Source organism: Budorcas taxicolor, chromosome X, assembly GCF_023091745.1.
Source record: "Budorcas taxicolor isolate Tak-1 chromosome X, Takin1.1, whole genome shotgun sequence".
Lineage (NCBI taxonomy): Eukaryota > Metazoa > Chordata > Mammalia > Artiodactyla > Bovidae > Budorcas > Budorcas taxicolor.
In genome coordinates, this window is record NC_068935.1 from 94,371,199 (window position 1) to 94,386,835 (window position 15,637).

Consider the following 15,637-nt stretch of genomic DNA (forward strand, 5'->3'; position numbering starts at 1 on the left):
AGTGGGTAGCCTGTCCGTTCTCCAGGGAATTTTCCCGACAAGAACTGAATAGGTATCTCCTGCGTTGCAGATGGATTCTTGACCATCTGAACTATCAGGGAAGCCCACTTAAAAGTGTCCATTGAGGTAGGGGAAGAAAGGAGACAACAATCACTGATTTTGTCGAAAGATGTTTTTGACTTTGTCAAGAGAAGATTCACTGAGCAGACAGAGAAAAGATTGTAATAGGTAGAGAAATTTGTGGAGGGAATGTGAGGAAGTGGTCAAAGAGAGGGCTGACAGTGCTTTCAAGAATCTGAGCTATGATACATAGGAAGAAAGAGGAAAAGTTATAACTGAAGGGGAATATAAGGTAAAGGGTAGTTTTTTTTAAGAGGGAAAAGATGAGCATATTTAAATGTTTATGGGAAAGATCAAATAGAAAGAGTGCTAGGAGAAAGTGGTTACAATTAATAGTCTGACAGAAGTGAGATCATAGAAGATCAAGAGTGGAGATGGGAAAGTATGCTGTAAGAGAGGAGAGAATTGAAGGGAGGAATAGACAGTAATAGTTGGAGAAAAATACTCTACTCTCAATAATTAATAACACATGTAGATAGAAGGCCAATAAGGAAATAGCAGACTTACACTCCACTATAAACAAGTAGACCTAACAGACAAATGTATCACACTGCTTGCAACAATAGCAGTGTACATATTTCTCTCAAGTGCCAGGAACATTCTCTAGGATCGGCCATGTGTTACTTCACAAATTTAAATCATACAGTGTATCTTCTCCCATGACAATGTAATAAAACTACAAATCAGTAACAGGGAAACTAATGTAGAGAGAGAGAGAGAGAAAAATAGATTTATTATACATCATGACGCAAAGAAAGGCAATCCCAAAGAAAAGGGATTCCCAAGGAAAGGCAGTGCCAAAGCATGTTCAAACTACAACACAATTGCACTCATTTCACATGCTAGCAAAGTAATGCTAAAAGTTCTCCAACCTAGGCTTCAATAGTACATGAACCAAGAACTTCCAGATATTCAAGGTGGATTTAGAAAGGACAGAGGAACCAGAGATCAAATTGCTAATATCTGTTGGATCATAGAAAAAGCAAGAGAATTCCAGAAAAAAAATCTACTTCTTCATTGACTATGCTAAAGCCTTTGACTGTGGAACACAATAAATTGGAAAATTTTTCAAGAGATGGGAATACCAGAACACCTTACCTGCCTCCTGAGAAACTTGTATGCAGGTCAAGAAGCAACAGGTAGAACTGGACATGGAACACCAGACTGGTTCCAAATTGGGAAAGGAGTACTTCAAGGCTGCATATTGTCACCTTGCTTATTTAACTTATATGCAGAGTACATAATGAGAAATGCCAGGCTGGATGAAGCACAAGCTGGAATCAAGATTGCCAGGAGAAATATCAATAAATTCAGATATGCAGATGACACCGCCCTTATGGCAGAAAGCAAAGAGGAACTGAAGAGCCTCTTGATGAAAATGAAAGAGGCTAGTGAAAAAGCTGGCTTAAGACTCAACATTCAGAAAACTAATATCATGGGATCCAGTTCCATCACTTCATGGCAAATAGAAAGGGAAAAAATGGAAACAGTGACAAACTTTATTTTCTTCCAAAATCACTACAGACTATGACTACAGCCATGAAATTAAAAAACACTTGCTCCTTGGAAGAAAATCTATGACCAACCTAGACAGCATATTAAAAGGCAGAGACATTATTTTGCCAACAAAGGTCCATCCAGTCATGTGTGGATGTGAGAGTTGGACCATAAAGAAGGTTGAGCGCCAAAGAATTGCTGTTTTTGAACTGTGGTATTGAAGACTCTTAAGAGTCCCCTGGACAGGAAGGAGATCAAACCAGTCAATCATAAAGGAAAGCAATCTTGAATATTCATTAGAAGGATTGATGCTGAAGCTGAAGCTGAAGCTCCAGTACTTTGGATACCTGATGTGAAGAGCTGACTCATTAGAAAAGACCCTGATGCTGGGAAAGATTGAAGGCAGGATGAGAAGGGGATGACAGAGGATGAGCCGTTTGGATGGCATCACCTACTCAATGGTCATGAGTTTGAGCAAGCTCTGAGAGGTGGTGAAGGACAGGGAAGCCTAGTGTGCTGTAGTTCACAGGCTCACAAAGAGTTGGACATGGCTGAGTGACTGAACAACAGTACACTATGACGAAGTGGGATTTATCTCAGAAATAAAGAAGGGTGGTTCATTATAAGAAAATCAATCATTATAACACATCACACTAACAAAATGAAGAAAGGAAATAATAATCACAATTGATGCAGAAAAAGCATTTGACAAAGTCCAATATTTCACAATTGGAAAAAAAGTCAGAAAACTAGGAATAGCAAGAACTTCGTCAATGTAATAAAAAGCATCTATGAACCCCAGGTGGCTCAGTGGTAAAGACTCTGCCTGACAATGCAGGTGACATGTGTTTGATCCCTGGGTCAAGAAGATTCCTGGAAGAAAATGACAATCCACTTCAGTATTCTTGCCTGGAGAATCTCATGGACAGAGGAGCCTGGGGGCTACAGTCTTTAGGGTTGCAAAGAGTTGGAAGTGACTGAGAGACTGAGCATGCACACACATATAAACAACAAACAGCTAACATCATTGTTAATAATAAGTGGGTAAAAACATTACTCTTTAGATCAAGAAGACAAGGATGCTTCCTTTCACCACTGCTGTTCAACATTGCACTGGATGTTTTAACCAAAGCAATTGTGAAGAAAAAAGAAATAAAAGAAATCCAAATTGTAAAGAAAGAAGTAAGACTGTCTCCATTTGCAGATCACATAATCCTCTATAAAATCCCACAGGATTCTCACACCAAAAAGAAACCCTGCTAGAGCTAACAATTCAGTAAAGTTGCAGAATACAAAATCAGCACACAATGTTCAGCTAAGTTTCTCTATACACCAGCAATGAACAATCCAAAAGGAAAATCGAGAAAACAGCCCTCTTTACAATAGTATCTCCCCAAAATAAATACATAGAATAAACTTAACCAAGTAGGTGAAAGATCTGTACACTCAGAGCTACAAAATATTGATGAAAGAAATTAAAGAAGACAAATGGAAAGATATTCCATGTTCATGGATTGGAAGCCTTAATTTGGTTAAGATATCCATACTACTGAAAGTGATATACAGATTCAATCCAGTCTCTATCCAAATTTGAATGGCATTTTTTTTTTTTTTGGCAGAAATAGAAAAAATGCATCCTAAAATTTGTATGGACTCTTAAAGGAATCCCAAACAGCTTGAATAGTTTTGGAAAACAACAAAGTCATAGGACTCACACTTCTTGATTTTAAAACTATAGTAATCAAAACAGTGTAGTACTTGCATAAAGATAGACAAATAGACTAGTAGTATAGACTAGAGAGTCCAGAAGTAAACCTGTATGGGTCAGATGAACTTCAACAAGGGTGCCAAGACCACTTAGTGGAATAAGCACAGTCTGTTGGGCAAAGGATGTTGGGAAAACTGAATATCCATGTACAGATGAATATAAGAAATTCAATTCAAAATCAATTAATGACCTAATTACAAGAACTAAACATAAAATTTTTAGAAGCAAATATAAATCTTCTTTACCTTGGATTTGATAATGTTTGAATAGGACACTGAAAGCAATAGCAATACAAGAACAAAAATAGATGGATTTATCAAAATTGAGAATTTTTGTTCAGCAAAGGTCTATAAAAAAGAGAAGACAGCCTATAGAATGGCAGAAAATATTTGCAAATCATACATCTGATAAGGGCCCATATCCAGAATATGAAAAAAAAAATTTTTGCAACTCAACGATAGAGCAGTGAACAGTATAATTTTAAGAAGGATGGAGAAACTCGAATTAGACATTTCTCTAAAGATATACAAATGGTCAATAAGACTTTAAAACATGCTGAACATCATTAGTCATAAAGGAAATACAAATCTAGACCATAACTTTACAAACCCACTAGGATGGCTATAATTGGGGTTAAATAAAGGAAATAAGTGTGGGGGAGGACATAGAGAAATTGGAATACTGATAAAATTGCTAATAGAAAAATGAAATGATGCAGGTGCTATGGGAAAAGTTTTCCTGTTTCTCTAAAAGGTAGCATAGAATTGTTATTCAACCGAGAAATTGCATTCCTAGATGTAAACCCAAAAGGGTTGAAAGATACTGAAACAAATTCTTTCACATTAATGTTCAGAGCAGCACTATTAACAATAGCTAAAAGGTGGAAACAACTCAAATGAAGAAACAAATTGATAAAGAAATTGTGGTATATACCATAAAATCAAATATTATAGTTTGTGGTCAGTTGCTTCAGTCATGTCTGACTCTTTGGGACCATATGGACTGTAGCCCACCAGGCTCCTCTATCTATGGGATTTTCTTGCAAAACTGGAGTGGGTTGCCATGTCTTTCTCCAGGGTATCTTCCTGACCTAAGGATCGAACCCACGTCTCCTGCATCTGCAGGTGAATTCTTTACCACTGAGCCACTGGAGAAGATCCAAATATATTCAGCTGTAAAAAGGAATGATGTTCTTATACATGCTACAACATGGATGAACCTCAAAAGCGTAAGTAAAAGGATGTAGACAGAAAAGGTCACTTACTGTATGATTCACTGATATGAGATGTCCAGAATGGGTAAATTTGTAGAGGTGGAATGCAACTAGGGGTGGGTGGTGAGTAGGGAAGTGGCAAACTGCTTAATGGATAGGGAATTTCCTTTTCCTGCTAAAATGTAGGGATGGGGAGGGAGGTGGGAGGGGGGGTTCAGGATGGGGAACACATGTACACCCATGGCTGATTTATGTCAATGTGTGGCAAAACCACTACAATATTGTAAAGTAATTAGCCTCCAATTTAAATAAATAAATTAAATAAATTAAAATAAATTAAAAAAAATAAGATACAGGTGGAGGTCACACAACATTGTGAATGTGATAGATGCCACTGTTCACTTAAGAAGTAGTTACTTTTATGATACATGAATTTCACCACAATTTAATAAAGAAGAAATAAAATAGTAACTATTTGAAAAAGAAAACTCTTCAGTAAGGCAGATATATAAATCAGAAATCAAAAAAGAAAAAAAAGTAACATTTAACAAACTAAATCATGAGAAGACTTACTCTAGGAAACACCTGAGAAAAGACAAGCAAGTAGGAAAGAGCTAGAGTCATGTCAAAGCCAGTAGGGTCCAGGGCTCCTAGACCTCCTGTCTTTCCCATGGTGGGGAGGGTGTCCCCTTAGGCTTCTGAAAGTTACTTAGGCTTTTACTTCTCCCAAAAGCAGGCGTGAAGAAAAAGAAATGGGTTGGAGGCAAAGAATAGGGAAAGACCTGCGGGATGTCCAGCCTCCTCACCAGTGGTCATTCTATCCTTTTCTCCCCTCCTTCACGGGGTTGTCTGTGTTGGTCTGATAGTGGTTTTGCCTTGGAAGGGGAGGAGGACCAAGGTCTGATGGGATGATGGAGGCAGGGTCCTGCCCTCGGTTGGCATTTGTGGACCCATGCTGCCATCAAGCGGAGCTTGTTTCTGTCAAAGCCAGTTACCTGGGCACAAGTGATGGAGCCATGGATTGGGAAGAAACTGGCCCTGTGGGGGTTGAGGAGGGTAGGGATGGGTGTTGGGGCATCCTGAGGGTGCGCCTGGACAACGGGCTCCCGGTTGTCCCTTCATCTGTGCTCCATGGGAGACTGGACCATGGTTCCGCAGTTGTGGAAGGCCCTCAGATACCCCGGGGCAGCCCGAGATGCCTGCCACTGGGAGTGCCAAGTGTAACTGGCCCCAGTCCCAGAACCTCAAAGCCTCTCAGCTCCCAGTGAGGAAAGGGGCCGCCTGACCCCCAGTGTGGTCCCAGGCAGGGCACCCCGGCACTCTCCAGCAGGGACACCACTGGAAAAATTGCAGAATCCCTCTGGGTCCAGCCCAAAATGGCAGACGGGAAGCTCCGCCCTCTGAGCTGGTCCTTCCCGGTGCTGTCGGCAGGGTCCAAGGCTCCTAGAGCTCCTGACTTTCCCGTGGCGGGGCAGGGGTCCCTTTAGGCTTCTGAAATTGTGGGGGTTGGGGTGGGGTGGGGGAGGAGAACCTCCAGCTTAGGCAGAGGTCAGAAGACCCAGCACAGCCTTGCTGATCCCTGGAGGCCTGGCAGAAGACAGGTGTCTGCTGCATGGACTTTTGAGATACGCGTTCTGCTGGATGGCACTGTGGCTCCAGAAATGGCAGTCGCCCCTTTCCCAGTCCCCAGCAAGCCTTCCTCTCCTTCCTTTAGCCACCAGAGTATGGGATGGGGGTGGAGATGGGGAAACGCTCAGGTCACCTTCCTCCTCCTCTTCTTGCTTCTCCCACTACCTCCCTTCCTCCTCACTCCCCCCATCATCCCCATCATCACCATCATCACGAGCAGCAGCAGGACCAATATCCCAATATCCTCATCACCGTCGATAGTCCAGCTCATACAGTACCCAGCTCTGTTTCAGCTGGGCTCCTCATAACCTTGGCCACTTTGGGATAACCTGCAGGTGTAGCTAGGCTGTTCTTGACTGCCTTCACGTGAACACCAATAACCCTCCAGAGATCCCACCAGTAGGCTTGCAGTTTTTTCTTTGTATCTTCAGCTCCTCCTAGCCTCTCTTGCTTGTCTGCACCATGCCTTTTCCTAGGCAGCAACCCCTGTTTTCCCGAGGATCTGGTGGGACAGAGGCAAGCAGGTCCCAGGGAGGTCCAGAAGTTTTTGACCCCTTCTGTAATAAGGGGGAATCTTTCCACGAGTCTCGAGGGTCCAGAAGAGGCCACCAGGCTGCCTCCCTGCGTGGTACCTCTGAACACTCATTCTGTGCCCATGGGTGGGACTTTGGGGGATGACATGGATCACACAGGTGGAATCTTTGGGAATGCTCCACTTGGCCTCGCCTATATTTGTCCACAGGTTTGCCATCTGGGTCTTTTCTGCCAACAGGCCTTGGTAGCCAGGCTCTCGCAGGCTTCAGTTCTACACCAGGGACCCGTCCGCACGTCACCTTCAGTCTTTCCAGGTGCCCTCCCCCCCCCCCCCCCCCCCCCCCGCTAGCAATCCTATTAATTTTTATCCTCTGGGAAGTAGGTGGAGTTTAGGGGGAAGGGAGAGAGGAGGCAGGCTTGGGGATTTGAGGGGTCAGGTGGCAAGAAGGGAGCTTGGTGGGTTGATTTGCCATGTAGATCTCTCAGCTTCTCAACCTAACTGCTGACAGTAGCTTAGTATTCACCCTGGAAGCTCACCCCCACCCCCGGGGAATTATGGATCCCCCCTTAAACACACACACACACACGCACGCACGCACATAAGTGGGCATGGCAGGCATGACAAGGGAATCAGGGCCTTTATCCAGAGAGTTTTGGGATGTGTGCAAAGAAGGAAAACACACAACCTGAAAGCTGACAGTTTCCTTTCATTCGGGGACCTTCCTGAGGGGTACAGCCACTCTGATAGCTCTGAGGAAAGGTTTCCCTAGAAGTAAGAGGAAGGAGCCAGCCTATTTTAGGAGTTTTTGTTGAAAAAAAGCAAAGAAAAAATTAAAACGTGGGGAACACTGAAAGGTTACTGCTAGTCCACTGCCCACCCCCCCATTCCAACCCTCCCCCACCCCAGGCCAGCGAAAGCCAGTAAACATACATACGTACATACATATATACACAGAAAACAGCCAGACATCTCATTCTCTGTGTGGGAAGGTTCCAAAGTCTGCGCCCATTGAAATCATTCCTAGATTCACATCTGAACTATCCAGGCCCTGTATCCTGCTCTTCCCCATCCTGAATCCCTCTCGGGGACACCTTTCGGGGCAGCTGCAGCGGCTGAGGGCAGGGCCACAGTCTTTGTTCATGGTAAAGGCCAGGGACATTGTTTGGTCCACGGGTGCAAGGGAAAGCAAGTGGTCACCGTGGCGTGAGTGTTTAAGGATGTCATGCCCATGCCACCCAGTGCCTCGCGAGAGACCAGCGTGGAAGGTGATCCCGAGTCTCTTTTGTAAGTTCCTCAACGGTTCCTTTCTTTGCTCCTTTAAAGTCTTCCTAAGTGTGTAACCCAAACAGGAGGGAGCTCCAAAGGAAAGCAAATCCACATCCCAGGGATTTCCCACACTCGGAAGTATCTTAAGGACTCTTAGAATTGAGGAGTGGCAGTTTCGGACATTCTTCTACTTATGCCAAGCTGTCCCAAGAGGTAGGCCAACATTTGAAATTGGTGAGAGAAACTAAACACAGCAAACAACCCACTAAAACCAAAGTCACCACCTTCCTATCAGGTAGGACCTGAGGTGGATCTTTCCCAGGCATTAAACATCAGGACTTGTGGGACACTTACTTGGGGAAGATGCAGGGAGGAAGGAAAGAGGGCAGGGATTGGGACCAGCAAGTGGTGGAATCCCTACTCTCAGCATCACTTCACACCTTCCCCTGCCTTTGCCCAGGCTTACTTTCCTGAACTGGGGCACACACCCACACATAGGGTTGCATTCCTGAAAACATGCCTGTGCAGGCCCCACCACACGCCAACCCCCATGCTGGCACCCATTCCACCAAGTCTCGGCTGACCCTATGGTTGCCTTTCCTTCCTTGTTCCCTATCCTTCCTCCTTGTTCCTTTTCTGTTTGTCTTTCCACTTCCCGGTTGGGCACTAGGGCATCACAGAACAGGCCTCTCTCTGGATGGGGTTCAGCCCCTTGCCTACATGGCTGAGGCTCTGCCCTGGCTGATGGCTCTGCCCTGGCTGATGGCTCTTGTCAAGAGGCCACGGTTGGTTCCACCTACCTACTTGGGACACAGTGCACTGGAGACCCCCTTCACACTTCACCTCCATTGTGATTCTTTCTTGTGCTTTCAGTTTGCTCTCCAGTTTCAGCTCCTCCCTTTTGATTTTTCCCTGTGTCCTGAAGGCAGGGTGCCTGGGAGCATCAACACTGCCGACACTTTTACTTTTCCTGTGGGAGTGAGGGGCATTCCCTCACAACCTTCCTTTAATTGCCATCGGAGATTATTACCTCATCCCTCTGGTGTGTGCCCTTCACCTCCCACTTTTAACCTATAGTTCCCGGATTCCTCCCTAGCCTTTCTGAGCCTGGCGTGCATGCCCCGGGCTCTTGAGCCCTGACATGCTCAGGGCATCCAAACTTGGCCACGCCTCTCCTTTTGCCTTCTGGAGGCCCGCCAGGCCTACTGCCCGGGTGGTTGGTTGGTTTGTCGGTTGGTCAGTCTGGAGCCCTGGAAGGCACTCAGGAGGGACCACTTCTGACAAGGGGCTGCCTGGCAGCATGTCCTTTGGCTTCCAGGCAGCTTGTGTTTCCCTTTCACTCCTTGTGTATGTTGTATGAGAGAAACAGTGAGGCGCCCTTGCACAGGGCCCAGGGGCAGGCAGTGTTGGAGCTTGGAGCTTGGAGGTGGCATGGCCACGGAGGTGGTCTTCCCACTCTGACTTTCAGTTTCTCTTAGCTGGCCTAGTGTCCTCAGTGTCCTTGCCATTCTGCTCTTAGGTTAAGGGGTAGGTACAGGTGTAGGAGAAAGCAGTAAGTAGTGTGGTTCAGTTTCCACTCTTCCCCTGCATCATTGACATCTCCTCCCTTCTCTGGTGGTGATCCCTGCCATCCTCCAGAAAACCCCCAAGAACTAAACATAAATACATATACACAATGGAGTATTACTCAGCCATAAAAAAATATACATTTGAATCAGTTCTAATGAGACGGATGAAACTGGAGCCAATTATACAGAGTAAGCCAGAAAGAAAAACACCAATACAGTATACTAACACATATATATGGAATTTAGAAAGATGGTAACGATAACCCTGTATGTGAAACAGCAAAAGAGACACAGATGTATAGAACAGTCTTTTGGACTCTGTGGGAGAGGGAGAGGGTGGGATAATTTGGGAGAATGACATTGAAACATGTATAATATATAAGAAATGAATTGCCAGTCTAGTTTCAATGCAGGATACAGGATGCTTGGGGCTGGTACACTGGGATGACCCAGAGAGATGGTATGGGGAGGGAGGTGGGAGGAGGATTCAGGATTGGGAACACGTGTACACCCGTGGCGGATTCATGTTGATGTATGGCAAAACCAATACAGTATTGTAAAGTAAAATTAAAAAAAATCTTCAAAAGAAAATAAAAATAAACATGAATAAAACTGAAGGTGTTCCACGAATTACTTGGCACTGAAACAGCAAAAGAAGCTCAAGGCTTGCAAAAATATCTCTTGACTTTGCACTCCTTACAGCTGTCATGCTTATGGGAGCTCTTAAAGTCCAGAGGTGAGCCAGTAGGAGCCTCTCTGCAAGTCGCACCCTGCTCCCTTTAGGTTCCCAAGACCAAGGGCATGAAGGAAACAATACACATTTCACTGTATTCTTACAGGCTGTTGCCTCCATATCCAGGAGCCTGGCTAGGCTGGTTTTTAAAATCATTTTCAATTTTTTACTTGTCATTGATCTATTCAGTTTCTCTGTTTTCCTGTTTCAGTCTTGATAGGGTGTACGTTTCTAAGTATTCATTTCTTCTGGATTGTTTATTTCATTCCCATATATTTGCTTGCAGTAATCTTTTATGATTTTTTTTAATTTGTGTGGTTTCCATTGTAACTTCTTTTTTTAACTTTCTACTTTTATTTATTTGAACCCTTTTTTTTCTTGAGTCTGACCAGAAGTTTATTATTATTTTTTTTATCTTCAGAGAACCAGCTTTTAGTTTCTTTTATCTTTTGTATTGTTTTCTTCATATATGTTTTGATATTTATGATTTCTTTCCACTAACTTTGTTTTTTGGTTGTTCTTTTTCTAGTTGCATTAGGTATAAAGTTAGGTTATTTATTGTGGATATTTTTGCATAAACACTAATTATTTTTCACTATTGTGTCAACTATTACTTTCCTTTTTGGCAAAATATCCAACTGATTTTCATAAAAATTACAGAGAACTTCACCTTGAAATTTATTTGGAACACTCTATCATCCATTCCCAGAGTTAATTAATATCCTGTAAATAATCCCTTCTGCATAAAGCCATTGAAAGAAGTTTACAGTGTTGAAATTGTCATTATCCCTTGCACTTGCTAGGGTAACACTCATTTTACAATTGATAAAACCTAAGAGCTGAGTCTTGAACTTTATTTGCAACCTTTATGGAGATAACAACATTGTTATTCCTATGGTGTATAATCCTCATACATTACTAAAGTCCATTCCTATTGGAAATAAATTCTTTACCGTAATGGATTTATCCAGTGTATTCTTTACTTTTCCAACTAATGAAAGTATGTACTCAATAGCTTTTTGCCTTTACTTGGGAGCGGAATCAATTTTCTGGACAGTAATGCTTCAGGGTTATACTGAGTGTCCTTATTCTTCACACATCCTGTTGGCTGTTCTGGAAGACATAAAGTTCCATAGAGATTTTACTTTGTTTTCAAATACAGATGATATGCTTCTTTGCTCTCTTTCTCATGCTTCCTCACAGAAAGACAACATCCACTTGCTAAAGCTTTTAACCTTTAAGTGTCATAATGCTGCAAAAGAAAAACTGCAGGTTTCCCAAATCCATGTTTGAGAAAGCTATCTTGAATGCTGCCTCCAAGGCTTGAATTCCTCAGGAAGGGTTTCTGATGTTAGAAAAAGGGTTTCAGCTAGATTTAGATAGACTTTAAGTTGCCCTAATTTTTCTAAAACCTCATACAATGCACCAACACCAAGGTTTTCTCTGGTTAGTTGTTGCTGATATTGGATTGCAGTTTCTCTCTTATGGCCAAATGTCCATATTTTTACTCAGCTGTAGCTATTTGGACCCAGTTTTATAGAACTAGATCATGAAGCTTTCAAGGCCTTAAGGTAGAATTTGATGAACCCACCTAAACTTGGGCATCCCAATTATCATATTCTTTTTTTCCTTTCTCTATATGAAAAGATAGGGGATGCCCTTGAGGTAGTCACCTATAAACAGAGGATTCACCATAGATCCACAGGGTATTATAGCCAGCATCTGGATCCTGTGGCAAAGGGATACCCCATTTGTGTTAGAGTACTTATGGTCACTGCTTTTTTGGTGAACACCAATGAGAAAACTGTGAATTATTCTTTAACCTTTTTTGTACCTCTTGTAGCAGAAGCACTCCTGAAATCTAATCAGACTCAACCTTTTCTCAAGTAGCTGCTTCACCTCCTGTGAAGTCCTTTTGTTTCCTGCCGTCCACCTAAACGTTTTACATTGTAAGAACATTAACCCAACTATTCTTCCCTGCATCACCAACATATTCTTTCACAACTGTTTGATCCCTGGATCAGGAAGATCCCCTGGAGAAGGGAACAGCAATCCACTCCAGTATCTTGCCTGGAGAATCTCATGAACAGAGGATCCTGGCGGGCTACAGTCCATAGGGTCACACAGAGTCAGACATGAATCAAGCAGACTTAGCACGCACGTATGTCTTTTGACGTAAAATAATTATGGATATTATATACTTATTGCCATTTAATTACATGTTTTTCCAGTTGTTTTTTTGTAGTTCTTCCTTTTTCTGTATTTTGTAGTTCAGTGATTTTCTTTAGTAGTATGCTTGCATACCTTTCTTATTTGTTTTTGTGTATGTATCATAGATTTTTGATTTGTGCCTACCATGGGATTCATATGTGTTGATCTATAACTATATCTGCTTGTTTTAAACAGGTAGTGCTCGAAATTCAAGCAAGTACTAAAGGACCTAAATTTATTAATATTACTATCTTCCACTATACTTTATGTTTTTGATGTTACATTTTACATCTTTGTGTTTGTCCCTTTACTGATTATTACAGTTATATTTGATTTTGTGTTTTATTTTTAATTTTCATACTGGCTGATTTAAGAGGTGGAATCTTACTCTTTGCCATATATTTGCCTTTAGTTGTGAGATTTTTCATTTTGTCTAGGTACTTCTTATTAAACCCTTTTCTTTTCTACTTAGATAATACATGTTAACATTCTTGTAAGGTGAGTTTAGTATAGAAGAAATCTTATTTATTTCTTCTCCGACAAGTTCTTTATCTCTTCTTCAGTTCTAAATCATAATCTTGCTGGGTAGATAATCCTAGGTTGCAGGTTTTTTGTTTGTTTGTTTTAGCACTTTAAATATTTCATGCCACTCCTTTCCACCTTGTAAAGTTTGTGCAGAAAAATCAGCTGATAGCCTTATGAGGGGTTCCCTTGTATATAAATCTATTTTTTTCTCTTGCTACCTTTATAATTTTTTTCTTTTTTTTTTCCTTTTTAAAAACTTTTATTTTATATTGAAGCATAGTTGATTAACAATGTTGTGTTTCAGTTGGATAGCAAAGTGATTCAGTTATATATAAACATGCAGTTATTATTTTTCATTTTCCGCCATTTAGGTTATTACAGAATATTCAGCAGCATTCTCTGTGCTATACAGTAGGTCCTTGTTGGTTATCTATTTTATATAGAGTAGTGTGTACATGTCAATCCCAGATGCCCAATCTATCCCTGCCCTGCACCCTTACCCCCTGGTAACTATAATGTTGTTCTCTAAGTCTGAGTGTGTTTCTGTTTCATAAATAAGTTCATTTGTATCATTTTTTTAAGATTCTGCATGTAAGCAATAATACTTATATTTGTCTTTTTCAGGCTGACTTACTTCATTTAGTATGATAATCTCCAGGTCTTATTGCTTAAAATGGCATTATTTTGTGCTTTTTAATGGCTAAGTAGTATCCCCTTGTATATGTGTACCACATCTTCTTTATCCACTTCGGCTGATGGACATTTAGGTTGCTTACATATCAGGACTGCAAAGAACATTGTGTGGATATATCCTTCCAAACCATGTTTTTCTCTGGATATATGCCTAGGAGTGGAATTGCAGTAGCATGTGTTGGCTCTGTTTTTAGTTTTTTGAGGAACTACCATATTATTTTCTACTGCGGCTGAACCAATTTATATCCCCTCCAGCAGTGAAAGAAGGTTCCCTTTTTACCACACCCTCTCCAGCATTTAATGATGTAGACTTTTTAATGATGGTCATTCTGACTGTTGTGAGGTGATATGTCATTGTAGTTTTTTTTTCTTTTTTAATTTATTCATTTTTAATTGGGGCATAAATGCTGTAAAATATGGTGTAGTTTACCGCTATACATCAACATGTTTCAGCCATAGGCCTACATATGTCCCCTTCCTCTTGAACCTCCCACTCACCTCCCACCCTATAGCACCCCTCTAGGTTGTCACAGAGCACCAAGTTTGACCTCCCTGGGTCTTACAGCAAATTCCCACTGGCTGTCTATTTTACATATAGTAAAGTATATGTTTCAATGCTACTCTTTATTTGTCCTACCCTCTCCTTCCTCCTTTCTGTCCAAAAATCTGTTCTCTAAGTCTTTGTCTCCATTGCTGCCATGAAATATGTTCATGAGTACCATATTTCTAGACTGCACATATATGTGTTAATATATAATATTTCTTTTACACTTTCTGACTTACTTCACTCTGTATAATAAGCTCTATGTCATCCACTTCATTAGAACTGACTCAAATGCATTCTTTTATGACTGAGAAATACTCCATTGTATATGTATGTACCACAGCTTCTTTGTCCATTCATTTGTCAGTAGACATCTAGGTTGCTTCCATGTCCTAGCTATTGTAAATAGTGCTGTGATGAATATTGGGGTACATGTGTCTTTTTTTAAAATATAAATTTATTTTAATTGGAGGTTAATAACTTTACAATATTGTATTGGTTTTGCCATACATCAACATGAATCCGCCACAGGTATACACGTGTTCCCCATCCTGAACCCCCTTCTCTCCTCCCTCCCTGTACTATCCCTCTGGGTCGTCTCAGTGCACCAGCCCCAAGCATCCAGTATCATGCATCTAACCTGGACTGGTGATTTTGAATTATGGTTTCCTCAGTGTATATTTCCAATACTGGTACTGTTGGTTCATGTGGTAGTGGTAGTTTTATTCTCAGTTTTATTGGTGTAAAGTGATACCTCATTGTAGTTTTGATTTGCATTTCTTTAATAATGAGCACTGTTGAGCATCTTTTCATGCATTTATTAGCCATCTGTATGTCTTCTTTGGATAAATGTCTGCTTATCTGCTTAGGGATTTTGCCTACTTTTTTATTAGGTTGTTTGTTATCCTGGTATTGAGCTACATGAGCTGCTTGTATATTTTGGAGATTAATCCTTTGTCAGTTCTTTCATTTGCTTTTCTTGTATTCTGAGGGTTGTGTTTCCACCTTGTTCATAGTTTCTTTTGCTGTGCAAAAGCTTTTAAGTTTAATTAGGTCCCATTTGTTTATCTTTATTTCCATTTCTCTAGGAGGTGGGTCATAAAGAATCTTGCCATGATTTATGTCAAGGAATGTATGGCCTATGTTTTCCTCTGAGAACTTCATAGTTTCTGGCCTTATATTTGTGTATGGTGTAATATTAGGAAGTTCTAGTTTTATTCTTTTACATGTAGCTGTCCAGTTTTCCCAGCACCACTTATTGAAGAGGCTGTCTTTTTTCCATTGTATGATCTTGCCTCCTTTGTCAAAGATAAGGTGCCCTTAAGTGCGTGTGTA